Here is a 13,340-nt window from a genome sequence, read left to right as displayed (position 1 = left end):
ATCTTTTATCTTAACACTAAGATATGGTAAATACATGGGTTCATATAAAACATGTAAATTACATTACCTGATTTTAAACTATAAACTTATTACACAAACAGCGGACTTCCAATATCTATATATAAAAAGGTGGCGGCATAAATTAAAGATGATATCATGCATATGTGGCAAGTATATAGTTGCACGCATCACTATTAACCATGGTTGATTGACGAAGTTATATGATTATACATATGTGCATAGCGTTAATTACATAACCCCTTAGCAATTTCCGCCACTACGAAGCCTTCGGCTTACATGCAATGCACAGAATTCAATTATCATTAAATGGCAACAGCTACCATTCGGATTTTTCCATATCCCGAACTTACCTGCATTCAATACATTCGTCCGGCCTCTGCATTTGGTACCAACTGTTCAAACCTGCGTCGTCCATTTGGCAAGGTGGACGGCTGTGATGGCACTTGGCCATGTGCTCCCGGAGCTCGAGGTGATACAGTCTGGCTTCTCGGTGATGTTTGGTTTCGCGCCCATCTCCACCGACTATCGAACGGTGAACAATGCATATGGCAGATCGACGGAGGAATTCATGCCACGAATCGATCATTGGTATGGAAGGTTTATAATCCTATCCCCTTTCTTTCGGGTTCTATTGTTCATTTGGTCCTGCGATGAGTGTGCTGTAGCTCTGAGTTCCTGAATAGTTCTTATGCAATTTACAGCTGCTGTCAGGGTTATGAAACGGTTCAGGTATGCGTTCCATTAGAGTTTGCAATGCTTCAATGTTTACTAGCGGTAATACGCCATTTCTCCTCATATCTCTAATTATTACAGTCCCTTTGTCTGTCACGATTTCCAGCTATTACTTATCGGTTTTGGTTTTTATAATGCTATTGTTCCATACTGCATTTTGTTCTCAGGTTTTCTTAACTAATGGTTTCCTGGTTCAGGTAAGAGGATGCCATCGCACATCGAGGGCAAGGGTAACCTCCAACATGTTGTCGGCCGCCCTTAACCAGGTATGCCCATTACTGTAGGTTATTTTCCATTCTCAACAATCGAACCGAAGTCTGAATCTGGCTTCCCTTGATCAGGGTTGTCAGACTTTGACTGTTTCGATTCAGATTCAGCATATACCAGGGTTCTCTGGCAATGAAACGACTTCTAACCTTGCTCAAGCGGGACTCCATCGTCGAGAAGCACAACACTCTGAGCTTCAATGGATTAGTTCAGGAATTATTTTAGCATGTTTATTTTAAGCTTTAAGCCATCCGGCTCATTATGTCTACAGACAAATATTTATGAACGAACTTAATGTTTGACTCTGACATAGATTGCTCTATTAGTTTCTTGTATAATGAGGTTAACCCTTTAAGTTTGGTTTGTTCCCATTCTCTTGTTTACAGTCCTCTCGGACGGGTTTTATCCTCTGTTACCTAGATTTATATTCTGAGCTTTCCACACAGAATGTTTAATATACAGCTATACATTTTCATTATGATACATTTTGGTTTGTTTTTGATACCCTGCAGCTCGTTTTCCTTTCCGTTCAACTGTATAGCTAGGGGTTTATTTGTAAGTCGGTCTGAAGAATGCATACACCACAGTTAACATACTATTCTGGTCATATATATTATTTATTTGTTGGACGGTCAATACGTTTGCTCTGGATATGTATTCTGTGCATGCAAAATTGCAGAGTTTGATTTCATAATGTATAAGGTTCTTGTCGTTCTCCGGCTCCGGCTATCCGAGTCCAGGGTTTAATCTGCACATATGTTTTCTTTATTTTATGTTGACAACATTGTAATATATATGTGCACTCGTTATTATTGCGGCACTTTACCAGTCCGCCTTATGATTCAATGTCATGCTGTGAATGCATATTAAGGGTTTTCTATCAGGAATACATATCCTACTTTTCTCGAATCTTGCTGTGTCGAATGTATATTTCGCTTGCTTGTCCTGTAAATTAAACAGAGGGTCTACGGTATACCCTTTACATATTTCTAAATATCATTCTGATTATAAAGACTCGTCTACTCAGATTTATGTCGTATGGTCATTTCTAATTAAGATGCAAGGGTTTGATGTCTGTTTCTTCTTTCAATACAAATGCGTTTCGGTCTCTGTTTATACAAATACTGTTTGAATCTCTTTTTATATTCAGATAAGGTTAACAGTCAACTAACCCCTACTGTTCTCCATTTCTTCTCACAGAACAGTGTAATAGTTTAGCACAGTACAATATAAGAAATAACTTCAGTAAATAAATAGTCTCACAGTAGGCCATACCTGCTATTCTGCAAACCTACTTGAGTGCTTGTCAATCCACCCGTCCGTAGGAAGTTCTTCGCTGAGCTTCTACCCCCAAGCACTTGCAGGTCCTACTCGACCGCAATAACACTGGTCTCGCCAGTCAACGCTATCTGATCCTAACCAGACATAGTGTGCACAGGAAAAATTCCTTTTCCCCTTATGCTATCTGATCCTAACCAGACATAGCATTTCTTTTTCTTTCCTTTCTTTTTCTCTGCCATTTGATCCTCACCCCCCTGTTAAGGTGCTTGCTGATCCATTTTAACCAATGCCAAGAATCAGTTGTAACTGATATGTAATTTAAAATTACTTTTACGCAGGTTTGATTAACTGATTGGTAATTTAAAATTACTTTACGTGGGATTAATCACAATAGGTATATTACATTGATGACAGAGAATCTTTTGTGCATTTTATGATATCAAATGAAATTTAGTTATGGTTGATTTGTTTTTAATAAACAAAAATGAAGAGTAAATATTATATTATTATAATAGTGTAAATTTTTTAATTATATTTAATAAATTTAATTTCATTTCAAATTTAATTTTCAAATTAAAAATTAGAAAAAATATAAAAATACATGATTTAAAGAATTAAAAAAACAAATACCATATATATTTTTTATAACCATACAATTAAAATAATAAATTAGAAGATGTCACAAAAAAAAAGAAAAATCACGCCACTGACTTAATATTAATAAAAAAAACATACTGGAACACTTCAATTAGGATAATCAATTTTTATCGTAATAGTTATGTTAACGTATCATCCTTTTACTAAAGGAAGAGGATGAAAATGTTGCAAGCTAAATGTTGGGGGATTACAGGGCGCGCATTGTTCGAGTGTCGAATCCATGCACTCTTAAGGTAACAAAAGCGAGTGGAGTGAGGGGGATCCTTACGTCTATAAAATAGATTTTAACCTACCTACCTAATGGATTTTAGAAAATCCGTAGACGATATTTGAAGATATTTGCGATGTCTCAAAATCATGTGTCCCATAATCCAGATAAGGGAAGCTTGCCACCAACCCTCACCTCCATAATTTTATATCTAGGTAATGAATCAAATACTCCAGGACTGGCAATCCTCCCCAGCTTAGGGTTATTTTGAGTCCTCAATAGATTTCGGCACTTTGTCATTAATTTTTTTTTCTTCTTTTCCCGCCAACAAATCTAATAAGAGTGAGGCCAGATAAATAATAAAATCAACCATGTTGAAATCTTTAGATTAATTAACAGAAGCTTTTTAATCGACAAAAAAATATAATTTAATAAATACATCATTTTTTTTAATCCATAAAAGATATATGAAGATATTTGCGATGTCCTCAAAATCATGTGTCCCGTAATCCAGACAAGGGAAGCTTGCCACCAACCCTCACCTCCATAATTTTATATTTAGGTAATAAATCAAATACTCTAGCATTGGCAATCCTCCCTAGCTTAGGGTTATTTTGAGTCCTCAATAGATTTTGGCACTTTGCCATCAATTTCTTTTGCTTTTTTTCCAGTCAACAAATCTAATAAGAGTGAGGCCAGATAAATAATGAAATCAACCATGTTGAAATCTTGGGATGAATTAACAAAAACTTTTTAATCGACAAAAAAATATAATTTAATCAATGCATCAGTTTTTTTTTGGAGTAACTACATCTATACATGATTTTCATGACAAATTCCAGTATTGAATTTGAAAAATATTTGTTCTACATAGAGAAAAGATATGTTATCCTAACTATCTAGTGATAAATGAAGCAAAAAAAGCTATAACCATAAAAATAATAAGTAAATAAATTCACTTTTAGAGATTACAAATATATATATAGATATATATACATATTACAATATAAAAATTATTTAGCTAAAATTATTTAAAAATATTTTTTTTCACAACAATTCTTACAATATCTTAACTAGGTTAATGCTTTTCTTATAATAAAGAAAGCCTCATTGAAGAAGTTATGGTTTAGTTTATTATCTATAATAATAAACTTACTAATTTATCCATTTATTTTGAGATTTTTCTAAAATTAATTTATAGCAAACTAAATATATATTTTACTATTTCTAATTTCAAATGACTATTTTAAAAATAATTTCTTACTCTTAAATGGTTAAGTATTTGATATTTTCATAGAAAAATGTTATATATATATATATATATATATATATATATATATATATATATATATATATATAATTACTTTATAAGGTCAAGAGGGATTTTTTTTTTCACTCTAAAAAAAGTTTGCATCTCAAGAAATTTGATCCCCTTGGCACTTGATTGGAATTAAGATAGATCTAAGTTAGTTTAACTACCCCTTTAAATAGACTATATTTCACATGAATACCCAGGTTCAATGCCATGAGCCATTTTATTTTTATCATTATTTTATTATTTTTATTCTTATTTATTGTATTGTTTTATTTTTCTTGATTTAAAAGATTAAGATTACATTAAATTTATAATTTATTTATTTATATATAATTAATTTAGTTAAAAAGTTAAACATTAAATTATAACATCTATCTTATTGAAATAGAAAATATCTTGGTGCAATTAAAAAAAATAAAACATAAAATTATAATAAAATGTTTAAATAATATTTTAGCAAAGTAAAACTAATCCGAATCTACACAGAAATAAATACTTATACTTTCCGTATTTTAATTCAGACACTATTCAAGCTAAAGCCCCGAGGATGATGGATTAAGAAGACGATGAAATGTACAGAGTATATTAAATTTGCCTGCATATTTTAGGCAAGTTAAAATAATGAGAACGAATTTCCGTATTTTAATTCAGACACTATTCAAACTAAAGCCCCTAGGATGATGAATTAAGAAGACGATGAAATGTACAAAATATACTAAAATTGTTTAGATATTTTAGGCAAGTTAAAATAATGAGAACGAATTTGTAAAAATGAAAGATACTTTCACCCTCGGCAGGGATAGAATGTGTTTATTGATGTAGTATTTCTTCGTTTATTAATTTGTGAAAATTTACAGGATCAAATTGATGCTAGTTAAACTAGTGTGTAATTTATGATATCAAATGAAATTCAGTTGTGTTATTTGTTTTTAATAAACAAAAAGTAAAAGTAAATATTTTATTGTTATAATAATGTCATTTGTTTAATTAGATTTAATTTTATTCAAAACTTAATTAGAAATTTAAAAAATTATAATTTTTACATCTTGGAATTTTGCTAGATTTAAAGAATTAAGTTATAAAACAAAATATTATAAAATAATTTTTATAACAATACAATTAAAAAAATAAAATATAAGATGCCACTAAAAAAGCAAAATCATGTTACTGACTTTTAAAAAAAACAGACAGAACGGGTAAATTAGGATAAGCAATTTTGATCGTACTAGTTACGTTAACAAATCACCCTTTTAATAAAGGAAGAGGATGAAAATGTTGCATGCTAAATGTTAGGCCATTAAAAGACGCCCATTGTTCAATTGTAGAATCCATGCAGTTTTAAGGTAACAAAAGCGAGTGGCGTGATGGCGTGATTCTTACGTCTATAAAATACATTTTAACCTACTTAATGGATCATAGAAAATTCATAAATCGTAATTGCTATGCCTTCAAAATTATGTGTTCCACAATCCTACTCTGAATCCAGACAAGGGAAGCTTTCCGCCACCCTGACATCCAAAATTTTATATCAATTTGTTGTAGAATTTAATGAAGCCCTACCAAAATATTTTAAAACGTCAACATTGCACTTGTCTCATTAAAAAATAGTACGACATTACGAATTATGTGGCCAAGGAGCGTTTCTGTCACACTGCTTTTCAGTGTTTCAAAAAAGATTTTAGAAATCGAGTGGTAGACGATGAATTATAAAAAGCAATGAAATAATAGATGACCTGTCCATTTTTTATGCTAGGTTTGGTTTTCTATGCTGGGGGGATGAACAATATGGACCTCTTCTAATAATAGATGATCGGTCCATTTTCTATGCTTCTTGGTTTGCTATGCTGGGGGATGAACAATATGTACCTTTTGTAATATTAGATGATCGGTCCATTTTCTATGCTAGTTGTTTTCCTATGCTTGGGGGATGAACGATATGGACCTTTTATAATAATAGATTATCAGTCCATTTTCTATGCCAGTTGGTTTTGCTATGTTGGGGCTGAACGATATGGACCTTTTGTGGTAATAGACCATTACCCGCACGGCTCTGATATTAGGTTTGGTACGTCTGGGTTGTGGTTTACGTCATTTTATATTTTTTTAAGAAAATTATAAAAAATTCTGTTAGATTTTGTTAAAATTTGACACGAATTTATTGTAGTTGGTTTGCTACGCTGGGGACTTTTTGTGATGCATTAAACTAATGACCACTACCCCCACGGCTCTGATATTAGGAATGGTACGTCTGGGTTGTTGTTTCGGTCATACTCTAATCGTTTTTTATATATTTTTTAGAAAATTATAAAAATTTCGGTTAAATTTTGTTAAAATTTGACACAAATTTATTATAAATTTATATTATAGTTGTTAAATTTCAAAATTTTAAAGATCTTAAATTTTCTAGTGCTGAATCTATTTTCATCATAAAAAATACGATTCAAATACTCAAAATTTCCATCCCCAAATTCCAACGATTTTGGCGTTTATCAACATTACTGTCAATAATGACTCAGACGCGGTGATTCTATTTTTAAGATTTCATTAAAATACTTCCAGCATTCTCTCCTCCACGGCAGGATGAGCTAGCATGTTGCATTTTTTATTCAACTCGTACTCTTAGGCGGGTGGTACTAACTCGTCCCAGCCTTTGTTTAGGTGAAAAGCCTTTGTTTAGGTGTGCTTTCATGGTTGAAAGGTGACTCCGCGGACGGATGAAACAGGTCACTTTTCCTCTCGGTGTCATACATTGAATACTCTCCCCAACTAATGTAGTAATGAAAAAATGAATAAATTGGTCGCTTTAATATTAATCCAACGAATCTTCGATTGAGCTTACAATCTATGTAACTTTTAATCAAAGTTCGAAGATTGATAAAACTTTTCCTCTATTTATGGGATTCCAATAGATGGTATTAAAGTAATGAGGCTTTACCCTCTTTTGGAATTTTCTCCGAGTGCACCTTAGAAGGATGAATTTCTGTCGACCCTTTTATGTGAAATAGAGATTTTGATTTTAGTGGCATTTTAACCTGTTTGAATTTTTGAATTCGTTAGACCCTCGAGGTTAAGCTGTTGTTTTTTTCTTTCTTTCTGATTCTTGATTTTGTTTTAACTCATAAATTATAATTTTAACCTATTAAATTTGCGCCTTAGTTTTTCAGAGAAGTTGGGTTTGTTAAACTAGTGCCATATACTTTATGTGTAATATTATATTATATTTTAATTATATATGTTTTTAAATTTATAGTCAAGTCTGTAGTAAATATTTTTATTTATTAACTTTTAAGAAAATAATTTAGAAAAAAAAAATTTTAATTATAAAAATTGGAATTATGTAATATATGTTAAATTATATTTATATATTATATAATATTTATTTAAATTGATTAAATATAAAATATGGGAGAAATTAAGTAAAAAATAAATATAAATTTAATTTCACTGTAAAATATGTAAATATTTTAATTTTAATTTATCAAATAAAATAAATACTTGAATTTGGTGACAAATATGGGAGTGGAGGAGGGGTTTGGACTTAGTTGATTGCCACCACCTCATTAGACATTAATGAAAATGGTCCAAAAATATGTGTCTGATGCCAAAGGCTCTATGATAGTCATTTTTAGTGAAAAAGGTTAAAAAATGTATAACTTTTTTTTGGTAAATCAAATTTTTCTATGTGTTCAAATCATATATACATCATGATTATTTCATTGAAAGAAGTCTTTCAATCTCACTCTTACAATATTTGTTGTCTAGAATATAGTAGAAGGACCACATTATCAAAAGATGAGGCAAACTAGAAAACCACATACAGATAGCCCAATGTGACTAAAAATCTGCTTAGATCTGTATGTAACTAACAATCATCCCTCGTTGAAAGAACTAACTAGAGCTGGGTTGTCCAGACCGGTGCTTGGATATGGGGCAATACTAAAAGCACAATGCACATGTTCTCACATATGTTCTAATCATCCTTCCAAGCACTCCAACTTTTTAGAGATACTCCTTTGTCTGTGTTGAATAGTGGCTGACCTATCCTGCAAATGTCATTGGTTTTGTTGTATGTTTTTCATGAAACCAATGAATGTTTTTATATCATGAGGTCAAATACATCTAGGATGATCCATAAGTAGGGTGATGTGTTGAACATGGTTTTCCAATGAATCAAAGGGAGGTGTTAATTCAATTTTTCTAGGGGACTGTGATAGATTTGGGTCCAACACTATCGCCAAATCATGATTTTCCAAGTGGTTTTCTTCCATAAGCGACGTGGCCCTATGCCTTGATGAACCTTACCGCATTCATGTTGCATGGAAACATTGTTAACGAGCTTCATCCAAATATCTGAGGCCCTCCATTGTTAACTCTAACCCCTCCAAAGCCTCCTGGCTGTAATCGTCACCATAAACCAAATGCAACCTAAGCACTGCAAGAAACGACCCCAACTAATACTCATTACATGTCATTCAAAAACCCATGTCCTCTATTTTATCCCAATGTTACCTCCTTGCACACCACCTCCAGTGTTTTCCACCCCTTCGACTTCCCACCACAACAAGAATTGTTTGCACCAAAGCTTAGGGTCAATTAACTAAAGTGACTCATTCTAGAAATGATACCTCGGGAGTAAACCCCTCTCCTCCAAAGCCTTACAGGACTTTAGTATTAGTGAGAGAAGATATAAATCCTAAAGCAAATGTGCCATTTTTCTAGAAAATTGGAAGATAAGTCCGAAATTTCTCAAGGCCTTAGACTTCCTAAATTTACCATTTGAAAGAAAGAAGTAAGATAACATAGTTACCGATCAAACGAGAAAGTCAACTCGTACCCGTTTTTTTGAGGTAGCAAAAAATCACCAGATTTTGAAAAGTAGTGATGCCAGAATACATTTTTTTTTTAAATAATTTTGGTACTTTAAATTTTCTTATGTATCAAGTATGAATATTTTTTTCTTCGATGTTAGTGATTTTCATTTTGATTTTGAAAAGTGTTGATGCAGCATCAACACATTTTTTTTGTTAGTTATTTTCATCTTGAATTTGAAAAGCGCTGATAAGCATCAATTCTTTTTGTTTAGAGGGGCTAGTTTTTACACTTTAAATTTTTTAATGAATTAAGTGTGGATAATTTTTTTGTAAATGTTGGTGATTTTCATCTTAGTAATAAAACATAAAAAAAATTAATAAAAACATGACAAAAAAAAAATCAAATACAAAAAATATATATTAAAAAAAAAAAAAAAAATGTATAAAAAATATTAAACAAAAACATAAAACATAAAAGTAAAACATAAAGCATAAAAGAAATAAAAATAATAAAAACATGTTAGTAATAAAACATAAAAATATATATAAAAAAATAAACCTAACAAAAATTAAAATTAAAATAAAAAAAAACATGACAAAAAAAAAACATAAACATAAAACATGTTAGCAATAAAAAATAAATAAATAAATAAATAATGTCAAAAAAAATCAAATAAAAAAAATATATATATAAATAATGAAAAACCTATAAAAATGTAAAAAAAAACCGAAATTAACTTGTAAAAATAAAAAAATTGAATAAAAAATTAATGAAAAAAAAACAAAAAATCAAAAAAATAAATAAATAACTGATTAAAAAAAAATAAATTAGAGAAAAACAAATTGATCCACAAAAAGAAATCTATAAACACTTTTTTGAAATTAAAAAAAAGTAATAATAATAAAAAAATTCGTTACGAAAATAAAAATAAAAATAATTACCGGAAAAAAATAAAAATAAAAAAATTAAGAAAAAAGTTAATTACAAAAGAAATAATTGAAAAAAAAAATAAAAAAATATTTAAATAAAATAATTTAAATAAAAAAGCTAAAAATGAAAAATAAAATAAAATAAAATAAAAATTTTAGAATTATTTTAAAAATTAAAATTATAAAAATAAAGAAATAACAAAAAAATTCTAAAAATTTAAAAATTAAATTATAAAAATTTAAAAAGAAAAGATAAAAAAATAAATTTAGAACAATTAAAAAATAATAAAAAAATAAAAACAATTTAAAAAAAACACAATTAAAATAAACAATTAAAAAAAATGTAAAATAAACAATTTAGAAAAACAATATAAAAAAAACAATTAAAAAATAAATAAAAATAAACAATTAAAAATAAACCATTAGAAAAAGTGAAAAAAGACAATTAGATTAGAAAAAAAAACCAATATTAAAAAAATATTAAAAAAACACAATTAAAAAAAAATCATCCCTCGTCCTCCCCTCGTCCCTCCTTCACCTGCCCCTCCTCGGCCCTTCTCCTCTCTCTCCCCTCCCCTACCGGACCCACACTCCACCGCCCTCCCTCACGCTTCTCCCCTCCCCACCCTTGGCCTTCCCTCTCGTCCCCTTATCCCCCTTGCCTCCCCACCTGGGCCCCCAGCCAGTGGCCAAGAGGCTGTGGGTCGCTTCAGGGAATCGGCCTATGGCCTCTTTGTCGCTGGCTAGGGGCTCGAGCAAGCAAGGGAGGGCTGCTGGCGAATCGGCCTACGACCTCTTAGCCATTGGCTCGATGCTCAGGTGGGTAGGAGAAGGGGTGATGGGGGCAGGAGGACGCACGAGGGTGGGGAGTGGACGGGTGTTGGGCAGGGGCTAGGTCAGGTAGGGGTTGGGTCGGGTAGGGAGGAGAAGGCCGAGGGTGCGGAGGGGAGGGGAGAGGAGAGGAGAGGGGAGGGAGAGGACGAGGGTTGTGGCATTTTTTAATTGTCTTTTTATTTAATTTGTTTTCTATTTTTTTTCTATTCTAATTGTTTATTTTTTATTTATTTTTATTTTTTATTTTTATTTAATTTCTTTTAATTTTTTGTTATATATATATATATATTAAAATTTTAAAATTTAAATGTTTTTTATTTTAATTTTTTAATTTAAATATTTCTTATTTTATATATATATATATATATATTTTTTTTTAATTCATTGTTTTAATTGTTTTGTTTTTATGTTTATTTTTATTTTTAATTTTTAATTTAATTTTTTTTTTTGATAATTATTTAACATTTTTTTTAAATAATGTTTATTTTTATTTTTTCCTTTTTTAAAGCAAGAGTGTTTTCTTCTCATTCAATGACAAAAAAGTTACAAAACTATGTTACAAGTCTCGACCCAAAAGTCAACGGGAGAAGCCAGTGACTGCCAAGCCTCAAAAATTGGGCCATGGTCCCAAAAAACTCTGTGAACACCAGCGGCCATAGGATCTGAATCTAAAGAGCACACGGTTGGGGGGTGAAAACGACAACTCAGTATGCCTACAAAATGACAAAACCACGGACCTGAGGGGAAATTAAACCCAATTCAAGGGTTCAATCGGGTCCATCTAGGGAGATAAATACCTAGCTACTTTGACATCTGAAACCCAAGAGCACCCCGATGATAATGATAAGCTCGAAGGATAACGCAACCAACAAGCTCGATGAACTTTGGCCGTAGATCTTCATCCGCTGAATCTGACATTTGAGGAGAATATCGGGCAGAGAAAAAGCTCGAGGAATATATATATATATATATATATATATATATATATATATATATATATATTGTTGGGTATGTGTCGATGCTTGTCTAGCAACCGTTCCCATTATGTGCAATTTCTTAATTGATTTTAAATTTTTCGTTATAATGAATCGAGTCTGTCCTGCAATGTGTTAATTTCATAGTTGGTCTTTAAGTTTTCATTACAATGGCTGGAGCCCACCTAAACTGTGTGTCAATTTGATAGTATATTTTTAAATTTTTTCACAATGTATCAAGTTGTCTTAGACTAAGATTTCAAAATCACTACACATTTAGCATTTTTTAAAAATTACTCTCAGTATAATAACTCTTTCATTCAGGTGTTCATTTTTAATGTTTTTTTAGTCATAAAATTTTTCCATAATGTCATGCTTAAAATATTTTGAAAATTTAAGATTGTTTTGTAGTCATAATCTTTGGTTTTAATTCCATGGTTGAAAAATTGTTGAGATTTTTAATTTTTTTCTAAGACGTGATATTTATCTTTAATGTTATGGCTGAAAACAATTATAAATATTTTTTCTTAGCACCATACTTGAAAATGGTTGAAATTTTAAGGTTTTTCAAAAAAGTGATATTTTAAATTTAATGTCATCCTTAAAAAAATCGTTGGAATTTTAAGGGTTTTCAAATACGTGAAATTTTATCGTTAATGTCATGCTTGAAAATAATTGGAAATTTAAAGTTTTTCAGAGTCACAATATTTTGTTTTTAACATCATTAGTAAAAAATGTTGAAAATATACCTTGAAAAAAGAAAACATTATTCCAGCATCAACACTTTTCTATTTCAAGGTGTATTTTGCACCAAATAAAATGGTTTTTATTGTTATTTTTAAAAAATATTGAAAATTTACTCTGAAAAAAAGAAGTTAGTCCGACATCAACACTTTTTGATTTGAAGGTGCTTTTTCATGTTTTTTTTTGGATTTTTTGGCTCAAGTACCCATTTTGAGGTAATAGTTCCCGTTTGATCAATAACTATGTTAGATGTGAAGTCAGGAATGAGCACAGGAGGCCCACCAACAAGGCCAACCCCTTCTTGAGTGCCTAGAACACCAATAAACATGTGTATTCCTCCCACTAGCCCTCCATAGTTTATAACCAAAAAACGATTATAATTCCCAATGAGAGACCTATAATATCAGCAGTAATGAAAGTGAACCAATAGTGAAGGAAAACATAAACTAGCTAAGGAATAAGGCCTAGTAACTTTACCGGACGACTGAGGATAAACATGCTTCACAAATATTCTTTCCCTTCTCCAAAGCGCTGCCTCTGCCACCCTAGCAAGATAATGAAGAAAA

General features: G+C 30.9%; 1 long non-coding RNA gene across 1 annotated transcript; it reads left to right on the top strand.

The window, feature by feature from the left end:
* Positions 1–959: 959 nt before the first annotated feature.
* On the top strand, positions 960–1,389 carry LOC149252490 (uncharacterized). Its single transcript, XR_016266062.1, has 2 exons — positions 960–1,019; positions 1,095–1,389. It is a non-coding gene; the product is annotated as an uncharacterized LOC149252490 (long non-coding RNA).
* Positions 1,390–13,340: the final 11,951 nt, after the last annotated feature.

Source organism: Pinus tabuliformis, chromosome 7, assembly GCF_031772625.1.
Source record: "Pinus tabuliformis cultivar Carrire ecotype Pingquan chromosome 7, CPIR1, whole genome shotgun sequence".
Taxonomy (NCBI): domain Eukaryota; kingdom Viridiplantae; phylum Streptophyta; class Pinopsida; order Pinales; family Pinaceae; genus Pinus; species Pinus tabuliformis.
Note: the sequence above shows the minus strand (reverse complement) of the source record. Positions and strands in the feature narration are given on the sequence as shown.